Source organism: Antrostomus carolinensis, unplaced genomic scaffold (assembly GCF_000700745.2).
Source record: "Antrostomus carolinensis isolate BGI_N321 unplaced genomic scaffold, ASM70074v2 scaffold10778, whole genome shotgun sequence".
Taxonomy (NCBI): Eukaryota; Metazoa; Chordata; class Aves; order Caprimulgiformes; family Caprimulgidae; genus Antrostomus; species Antrostomus carolinensis.
The window spans coordinates 1-11,060 of record NW_010332287.1 but is presented as its reverse complement, the minus strand read 5'-3'; positions in this window follow the sequence as shown (position 1 = coordinate 11,060).

Genomic DNA, 11,060 nt, shown 5'->3' with positions numbered 1-11,060 from the left:
CTAAGGGAAAAGCAGCAATTAAACAGTTGATAGCACTACAAATCACACAGTGTATGCTATTTAAGTAATGAAATTACAGTTAAAAAGCAAATAAAAAACAAGACAGCCAAATTTCAACCTGTGGCCTGGCTGTTAAAATTCTATAGGTTATTTTGGATCCTATTATGACAGTGGTAACCAATGTTAACAGGGAAAAAAAAAGAAGAAAAACAAAATGGATAACCTATGAGATTAACTTTAATTAAGAAATTGTCAGTAGGAGGGAAGTCTATAAACCTGTAGCCTGAAATAGTGTTGTCTTAATGGACAGAAGACATGTAGGAGAGGAAAATAATCCACTTATTTGCATATAAACTTGTAACTCAGATTTACTGCAATAAACAAATCCAACATTATTCATTGATAACTTACACAATTCAGAAAAATAATACTGGCTAAAAACTTAGGTAGTTAAGCCTTAGGACATCAAATTGAGGTAATTTACCAAAATATTTTATCACTCTTAAAATTCATACATTTGACAAATAATTGTATTGCCATACAGAGATCCAAGTGGACACCTCCTGGACTGTGCAACTGGCATATTAGAAGCCCACAGTAAATTGTGGTTTCCAACCACTATCAACCTACAACAACGGAATAGTAAAAAAGCAAAAAAACCACCCAACACCTATATTACAGTCTTCATCAATATAAAGTACCGGAAACAAATATCTCATAGATCATAGATTTTAGTATTCCATACTCTTGTAAGCAGTACTATTAAAAAATAGCTATGTTTAATCCATATTCTCTGAAATGGAAAATAGTTGCCTGAGAGTCCAGCTGGATGGATGGACAGAGAAAACAAAGAGCAAGGCCAAAATATGCTTTTCACACTCTCCACACCTCAGATTATTGATCCACCAAACTCAAACTCAAGTCTGTTCCAAAGAGATTTAGAAGTGTAAGTGTACCAAGCTTGCCAGAAGAAATGCTGAATCCATGGCTGATCTTCTACATGAACTTCCATTCACTGCAATGCAGGCATTACTGCTCTATTATTGTTACCGTAACAAACTAATTGACTTGGAAACTCTGAACAATAGCAACAAAACCCTTCAAGCTAAAGCTATGGAAAATATTTTTTTTATTAAATAAAGTTCACAATACATATGATAAAGTTTCAAGTCACCATGTTTTCAACTATGCAACTCTCCTTATGAAATGTATGGGAAATGTATTATATGAGCCATCATTGCATTTCATTTGCACATTAATACCTATTTTAAGTTTGGTGGCTTTTTCAATTTTATGAATAAATTATTTCCAATGGTGGGACTTCATGTTGTTCAAAGAAATATGCCGATTTGGCAAGCGGGAATTTTTAACTGTATCTCTGACAGGATGTCAGCTTCTTGGACTCTACAAAGCGATATTCTACTCTCCTACAGGCTCATCCTGACAGTCAGACCAGATGGACTATACTAGCTTCAACAATTAGTACAAAAGAATCTGAAAATCTTTGTAGGGCAAAGAAATTCAGTACTGACAGCAGAATAGCTCTAGAGGAAGGAGGAAAGATGAGGAAAATGCTACATACAAAAGGATGAAATCTAGGGGGAAAAAAGCTTAAGAAACAATTTCAATTTGTTGTTGCTTATATAGCCAGTAATACATCTGGAACAATGTGTGAACAGATTACTATCTGGTATGTGAGCATGTGTTAAGAAAAAGGCGAGAACATCACTGGCTTGATAAGGAATCACATACACAACACAAAGACACATTCCACTGTACATAACAGCCCACTGGAAAATAATGTAATAAACAAATCCACAGTTGATGACAAAAGTATCATTCCAACCTGAGGCTTGGAAAACATTTAGTCAGCATGTAGTTCACTTAGTATCTGTTGAAAATCTTAGCCTATTTATGTTCATAGCTGTAGCTATCAAAATATAAATGAAAAAATTTCTTTTATATTGTCCTATCCAGAAAAGATAAGCCAAATCCAGTGAGTCAGCACTCGCAATTCTGTAATATATACCTCTGACCTTCAGGAAGTGTTATTCTGCACAAACTGTTCTACAGAATTCAAACTAACTTTCTCACTCTGACAAAGATAACCACTACGTTAGCCATGTTACTACCGTACACCTTTTAAAAGTCATTGTATGCTACTCCATAGAGAAGGAGAAAAAAAAAAGGTATTGCGATTCTTTCATCAGATACGTGTATATATATATTTAAAAATATGTATGTACATTGTATATATTATTAAATATGACTAAAGCTAAACTAAACACACAACATTTTCATTATTTCCTCAGTACTTTAACAGAAATAATGTGTGAGCTGCTAAAAATAAATTCCTAATACAAACTTCTCAAATAGAAGGATAAGGAACTAACAAAATTACTGTTAAAAGCAAAATCTTTGATAAAATTTTTTTGATGAAAGATATCAGAATCCAGATGTTAGAATTTCTATCCACCTAACATAAGCTACTACTATCTCCCATCATAAATTACATTCCCCAGGCAGAGTCTTGGGATATTCATAAATATGCTTCATAAAAAGCTAATTCTATAAGAACCTTTTTCTCATCAACTGCCACACTTGCCTCTTCACCAAAACTCTAATTCACTATTAGGTAAACTAAGTGCAAATTTAGATTATCTGCTTCATAAGCACAACATATATAGCCAAATCACAGAAGAATTTTGTTTAAAATGTTCTCATTGATTCCTACTTCACTGCGACTATGCCATTCATGCTGGAATTTTTCCTCCTTCCTCAAAATGCAGTCAGCATAAATAAAAATTATAAACTAATTAACAGTTAAAAGAAGCTAACATTCCATGAAAAATCTTCATTTTATTCTATCATTTCATGACCTTCAGGTGTGAAGTTCCTGCAAATGCAGCACTTTAGCATTTGGTTTTAGGGTTCTAGAATTTCTTGCACAATTTCTGACTGTCCTCTAGTGATGCAGTGAATCATTTTAACCACTGAAATGCAGCCCAGGTTTACTTCAGAATACACAGAAAGGGATTCATATCCCTGAAATTATTCTGCCTAACTACAATTAGTGCAGGTGTTTCAAAATAGTACACAATGTTTTTTAAATAGCAGTTTGCAGCATTAAAATCTGTTACATTGACAGTCAGGTCTCACACTTGAAAACAAGGCTTCATGTACAATTTTATAGCCTGGCTAATATAAACAACCAATACTAATAAAAATATTAGAATTATTATTAAAAGCAACAAAAGATAGGAAAAAATCCTTAGGTTCTTTGCTGTATTTTATTCCTTTCATGGGAACAAGATTCCAAGAACTAGTCCATTATACCAGACACTTTAAGCTTTAAGAAGGGAATTAAGTTCAAATAATGTACTCTCACGAACTTCTAATGGTATCAAAAAATAGAAGTATTATATCTGACGTCTTACTACTATCATATAAACACCTAAAATAGTTCTATATAATTTTTTTTTTTTTTTTTCCAGTACCCCACTACTCTTGTAGTTTATTCCAGCTAGATAGTCTGGAACTCAAGTAAACTTAATCCCTATTCAGACCTTAGTGCAAATGTGAACTACAAACAAATCCACAGACAACTAAACAGGATGAAAAACAAGGACACTGTAAATCTGTAATAGGCAAGGGAATTAAATCCTGGTATTCTGTGCCATAGTCATGAATGATACACTTTGTCTTTCTATGTATATACTTGAGTTCCACCTTTCTGACATAAATCAGAAGAGAGGAATTATACTCCTACCAAGTAGTACTGAGAAAATAAATACCTTAATCTTAAGAGCTGCTCACATTCTGTGACATGAGTTCACATAAAACATAACTATCTCTGACTAAAGGTACTATCTAATCTACTATTTCAGTGTCCCTTCTCACACATTCCAAGGTCAGAAACAAAACAGTAGGAGAATTACTATTCTCTTCCTTATCCTGGGAGGTCAAAGAAATTTGACAGTAGGAACAATCTCCCCGCTCAAGCAAAAAAACAATTCAATTATTAGAAATTAGCATTACCACAAGAATCATCCAGATATGCTTTAAAGATGATTACTATCAACGTTCATGCTACTAAATAGGTTTATTATTTGATCTGTCCCCTTACACATAATTAAAATATAATGTACAGTATTTTTGCAAAGAATATTAAATCTTAAACCTACCATCTTCCATTCAGTTGTATACACCTAAATGAAATACAGTGAATATTGGTTACCATAGTAACCACAGAACTGAAGAAATTTAGTTTTGTCATAATTGCTGCATATGTTCATACAAATCATATCTCTTATTCTGAGCATTAGAAATGAAGACCCTTTTGAGCTGCATTTTTTAAAAATAGAGTAATGAAGAAACTAAAAATTAGATCAAGTACTTACAGACATAACGCAACATATTCTTGTTTAATCCACTCATACACTTTTCTTTTATAATTAAAGTATATTTTCTTGTATTCTATTAAACCATTTCATTAAGTACTGTTTAAGTTTTCTTTTTACTTAGTGATAATTAATCTAGTTCTGTTGTATTAAATTCAATATGCTATTTTAGAATAATAATTAGTAGTAGTCAAACATCCAGAAATGGCTAAAGAAACTTCAGCAAAACTAAACAACCTCAACAGCTTGTGACAAACTTACTTTGTTTTTTCACTTGCAATGAGGTTCACATTGAATAAGGATAAATTTATTTGTTTCTTTAGTTTCAAGAAATAGTAGAAAAGGAAAAAGCACTCTAGGCATGCTGATACTCAGTCGTACAACAGCATAATTTTCTCAGCGGCATTAAAAACCATGCATTCAGCAGGAACAAATGAATTCAATCAGCCTGTGAATTAGCTACAAACTCCTCTCCACTTCCTTATCAGCTCCCAGAATGAATTTTAAATGTATCAAAAAAATCACAACCCCAAAACAAACCCACAACTCTACAGGTCAGATGAATAGTAGGACAGTGGAATTTCTATGTTTTTACTTCAACACTAGAATTATTTCATCCTTTCCCTTCTCTAGCTTTGTTTGCTCAATAATTTAGTTCTGATTTGGTTTTTTTTTCAGAGCTTGCTTATACTTATCAAGTTTATTACCATCAGTACCTTTCATTTTAATATTCAAAAATACAAAGAAACAGAATTTCAGAAAGAGTTTGGTAATACAGAACAGATAGACAAATAAATCACAGTTAAAAACAACACAGAGAGATCATCTCTGCTTGAAAGCTTTAAGTCTTGGAAACTTAAAGTCTTTTCTTAAGCTGTCACATACATGGCACAAAAATCTGTAATCAGTCAATACACTGCAACAAAGAAATGCAAAGTAGAAGTCCAAGAATTTGTTTAGCACATAGTATCATGCCTCTAGCCTGAAGTACCAACCATATAAATAATTTTCAGTTTACCTTATCTCCTCAGACCTTCCTGGCATGAATGGGTCAAGGTGTTAATGAACTTGTGGAACTGATCCATCCAAATTTTGAAAGATATAATGGGTTCTCCAAAAAAATGAAGCTAAAACAGGAATAATGGATGAATGAAAGACCATATTACCATTTGAAATAATCACTATTTATTAAGTTATGATCTCACTGATGTCACAAAGAACAGAGGAAAAATGCTAAAAACATTTTCCAGCATTCCTGTGACCATTAGAATCAGTAAAGTCTAGTATCCCATGGATTTTTGTGCAACGGTTTCTCAGTCACTGAGCCTGACAAACCCAGTATGTGTATGGGACTGGTTTAGAGCTTGGCTGGCTAACCAAGACACAAGGCAATTAGTCAGCTGACTGCTACCCTACAGAATATGTAAAGGGATAATTTATAACTCCTTTCTTTCAGATAAGGAAATAATAACGTGGGTCTTTCTTCCCATTATTCAGCTGCCAATTTTCATGAAACTTGGAAGAATTTAACATTTTTGAGACTCCTACCAATCTGTCAAAACTAGTTAGAATAGACAAAAGGAGGACAGGCACTGGCAGACCATATACAGTTTGGTTTTTTTAGCTATACCAAAAGAAAATTCTTTAATTGGAGGCTACCTAAAGTGACTGACTTCATTTATTTCACAATCTTTCCATCAAATTCTGTTTTGTAGGGATCATAAACTTCAGTATTTTAGAAGCAATGCAGATATAGGCAGAAGATAAAAAGATGACATCTTGTATATCCAAAAAAATAAATAACAACACAGAAAAAAGACAAAAATACGTGAAAGAACAAAGCATGAGGGTGCTTGCAATGGTACAGAAAAGCATTCAAGGAATGAAAGGTGTATGCAAAATAAAGCTAGAAAACATATATCACACAAGGAGAAATGGGGGGAAAGGGAGTTAGTACAAAGATACAAAGATAACAAAGTAAATGAGAGCTTAAAGGGGGAAAAAAAATAAACAAAAGATTAAGAGATTGACAAAGCCAAGCTGCCGAAACTAGAATGTGACAATTTAAACAAAAATAACAAAGGATCTGTAAAAGAAAATAAGAAATTGATTATTTAATTAAGCACTTAGAATGTTCCATGATAGAGCAGAAGGGGTCCAAGTAGGTAGAAACTTTATTTTCTCTTTAGTAATGACAGAAATGTAGTAGAATGTGAAAACAGACTCCATTTGCAAAATAATGCCTCCATAGATTGAAAGATCCAAGGCAGTTTCAACTAAATCTAAACAATTTCTGACAGATGCTTGTCAAATCCATTTTAAAATATTTTAGTGACAGTTTCTACCAGATGTCTAGGCAAACTGAAATCAAACTTAACCATCCCTGCCATTAGTTACCCATCCTAATGTACAATATAATCTCCTTGGCGTATCTGTGTGGACACAGAAAATAATAGATTGCCTTCATCTTGTAAACAACTTCTTAAAACATTTGAGAACTGCCGTCTCTTTCCTTTTCTACACTAAACAGACCAAATGCTTCTAATTTTTTACACACACACACCCTTGCCCAGAGATTACACTTTCCAACTGTTTTTCGACTCTCTTCCTCCAAGTTCTCCCCAGCTGGTCCAGGTCTTCCTAGGCATATCCTAAAGAGGCCACAGCCTTCCAGCTGATGCCTCACCAGTACTAAGAACAACAGAAGTATTATGCAATGCTTTTGGTTTCATATCCTGATATAACCCGTGCTTCTATCACAACAGCATGATACTGGTTTTCATGTTTAGCACTTCAACCTACAGGCTTTTGCTACCTTACCTAACATTTTCTTCTCCTCTGTACACATTATTTCTGCTTATGGATAGTATTTTGTACTTGTTCTTACTGATTTGCATCCTATTCTCTGACTTCTCAAGATCATTTCAAATTCTAAATGATCCTGTCATCCAGAGTGCTTGCAGCTCCTCCCAGCAAGACACTGTGTCCAAACTGAGAAAGAATTATGTCGTAAGCCCTTGCTGTCAGTATAATTCACAGAGCACTTCCATTGTTCTACAGTGCCAGGCATAAGACATGGTTTGTGCCTAACATGACAATATCATGCTCTTTCAAATTAAAAAGAAAATGAAGAAAGAAACATTTTAAAATGCTGATCCATCTCGATTTGATTTCATATTTTAAGCTACATGTATTTTATTACTTTGTGTTTCAGAGGGACTTGAAGTTAAATAGTAATTCTAGCCATTACGTATATTATATAAATAGTTTAGTTGCAAAGATTAGAGAAACAAAATGAGTTGAAAATTTGGCAGGATCATACAATCTATTTAAAATAAAAAAGGGAACACAACACACTACTAAATAATATGAAATTGCATCTGTGTGTTTTCTAGTTTGAAGAGAAGATCTTGCCAAATTCAAAATCGAGGGCTAAGTAACTATAAACACATTCTTCTTCAGTTGGACTAAGATGTATTTTGTGGCACTACCCAGATCTTAGCAGCTAATTAATTCTTGATGATATAGAGAAGGCTTGTTTAAAAAGAAAATTAACAGAAAAGTGTTTTTAAATTATACAGTCTCAGACTGCTTTTTTATTAAGATTCAACATTAAAGGAAATTAACTTACAAAATTCAATATAGTTACATTAAGAGTACATTCTTATACCTGTCCTGCAATATAACCTTAGAAGATGACAGCTCCAAGACAAAGTTCTGCATGACAAGAAAATTAAAAAAAAGAACAAATAGAAAGACTAAAAACGTAATGATAACTAAGAAATCAACAATATCCCCAAGCTGACTGGCACTGCTGCTTGTTCAATCTAATTCTTTCTCACTACCTACCTTCCAAAGTGAGACAGCCTAAACCATAAAACTTTTTATCTCGGAAATGTGACCGTTACTTTTACTCAGTGTTTGTGCTTCATGATTTATTAATTCAACTTAAATTTTAAAACAAAGCTAAAAATACATAGTAAAATGAATAAATAAATAATTTTTTTAAACTTTATGTGATATTTTATCACATATTTGAGCAAAAAGAATGCAAGAAAGGAAGGGGTTTTTGCTAGATCTACTCTGTCTTTAAATTTCTTCTTCACCATCGAATTTTCTCAAATACGTAATAGTTCACACCATGTACAACGTTTAAAGGTCCCTTAACAGCCATTTTTTGCTAGAGAGAGAGTTTTAACTTCTTTTCCATATGTACAGACTGGCATAATCCTTAGCGTCTTTACTCTCCCTAATGGAAGTGATCCACTGTGACAGTACAAAGCCCTTTGAGATGCATGTAGTTAGCCCAATATTAGTCAGGCAACTGATTCAGAAAACCAGAAAGTTCTGTAAATTATCTAATGTCCAACTTTGAGATACAGAATTCAAACTCAGTTAAAATAATTTTGGTTACATACTATCTAAACTCAATGGATTCATGCTGCAGCTATTACAAAGATCAGAACAGCATACAAAATCAGGAACCCTACAGAAAATTGGAATGGAGAAGCAGACTTCTCTATATTAGGACCTTTTAGCACTTTACAAATAATGAACATTTTTAACCATTTGATTTCTACTCCTACTCCAAACTCTCTTTTAACATTAAGTGTAATGCTTCAGTAGGCATCTTGTAAATATCTGGGAAAATAATTTTACTGTAATTTAGGTTAATTTCACTAGAACTTCGATGGGATCTTAAAACATGATAGCAAATATTTTGGGCCGCTATTGCAGTATTAACTTTTGATGTTAGTGTGGATAACAACCTTCCAAATTATAATTTCAGCCAAAATTGCAACAAGTACTGAAAGAGGAATAGGAAATTTCTCTTTGTGTCCAAATTGAAACAAAAGTTCTAACACCATCCTTCAAAAGGGGACACTTTCCCTCATTCTATCTTCATGTCAACAGTTTCAGACCTACCTGTCCTATTATGCAAGGCATCAAACTTGAAACCATAATCTACAGTGCAGTTACTGCTACCATGTCCTCTTTTTATTTAACTCGATCTGAAAGCTCTTTACAAAAAGGCTTATAAAACACTACCTATAAGGCAGACCATTATATCTACACCTTAATATCAGATCTTAAAGTCAGATAAACTCTAATCTCACATAGGCTGTATGCTCAGAAAAGATGAGACCACTTAAAAAAATGTAGAGTCCCTCAGTAGGGAAGAAGGCTTAAGAGACACATGTATCAATTTTGTAGATAATAGTGGCACTATCTCACTAGAGAAAGTCACACTGCAACTCCCTGAGGAATAATCTTAAAGGACTGCAAATCAAACACCTCCAAAACCTTAGCAAATTTCTGAATTCCCAAAAGCATATTTTAAAAGGATCTCATTGTGTTAGCAAACATTCAGTTTTCCAGTCAGGGCAATTTGAAAGAATACGACCAGTCTGAAAATGATCACATACTGGACTTTAATTGGGGATCATGACCAACCACTCAGCTTTCAATATACACCTCAATATGACCAACACAAAAAAACAAGAAGTGATTGCTGCTTAGGGTTGCAGCAATCACTTCTTGTGCAACAGCAATCACTGAAGTGCAACAGTGCTTTATAAATTACAGTGGAACAGCACTGAAGCCTACAGTGCTTTATAAATTAATTTTACATATTTCCTCAATGTATTCACCCAGGATCCCATAACCAGAGTGTGACCAAAACTTTACAACCCTATGAGCTGTTAGAACAAATCCACTAAACCTTCTCTGTCATGAATTCTCCCATTCCTCATTAATGATTTTCCCAAAGAAATAACAAGATAGAAACTAGAGGTCCATCATCACCATTGTAGTGACAGACACTTCTTCTTTCCACAAAGTCTTCAAAAATCTCTTCTTCAAAGTCTACTCTGCTTTGGCATGGTGTTACTATGGAGTGGAACTAAGAGATTCCATGCTTCAAAAAAACAACCCAAGAGCTTTTGGAAGGTAATAAAATTCTGGAATAACTCCTATACCAAGTCCTTCTGTGTTTTCTAACCTTATGCATTTTTGCTCTTTAAAGAAAAGCATATTTTTTTCTTTTTAAAGAAAAGCATTTTTGCTTTTTAAGGAAAAAAAACACCTAAGAGACAGAATAATTACTATACCCTCTGCGAGGGGGAAAAACATCTAATTTTCCATCAGAGTCTCACCTTCAGTAGTGACTTATCCCATTCTGGAACCTGTGCAAAATGTTTGCTATGTATTTGAAACTTGGGAAAGGAAGGCTTATCACTCCTTTTTAAAGAGGTACATCAGAAAGTTTATGTATTCTTTGAATCACTTAAGAACTCGTCAATAAGAGGGCAGAGCCTATTTAGGCATAGAAACCGAAAAATCGCATCTCCCAAAGATGCTTTAGCCACTGCTTCAAGCATTGCAAGAAGGAAAAGGGGATTAATTCTGGAAGCCCAAAGGTACCATTCTGACTGAACCTCTTCCCGGAGCAGAGGTGCCCGAATGCTGCTGCAGCGGGGCACGTACCCCTCACTGAAGTACCTTCCCGGGCTTCAGCCGGACCCCTCCAGAGGCGCAGGCTCCTCGGGGCACGGACCGTTACTTTGCCTTGTTCTGCCACCACAACGCAGCAGACGAGGAAGACTTGGATGTGCCAGACACCGCCCCGGGTAAGTTAACGCCGCCCTGGGCTCCGGGCGG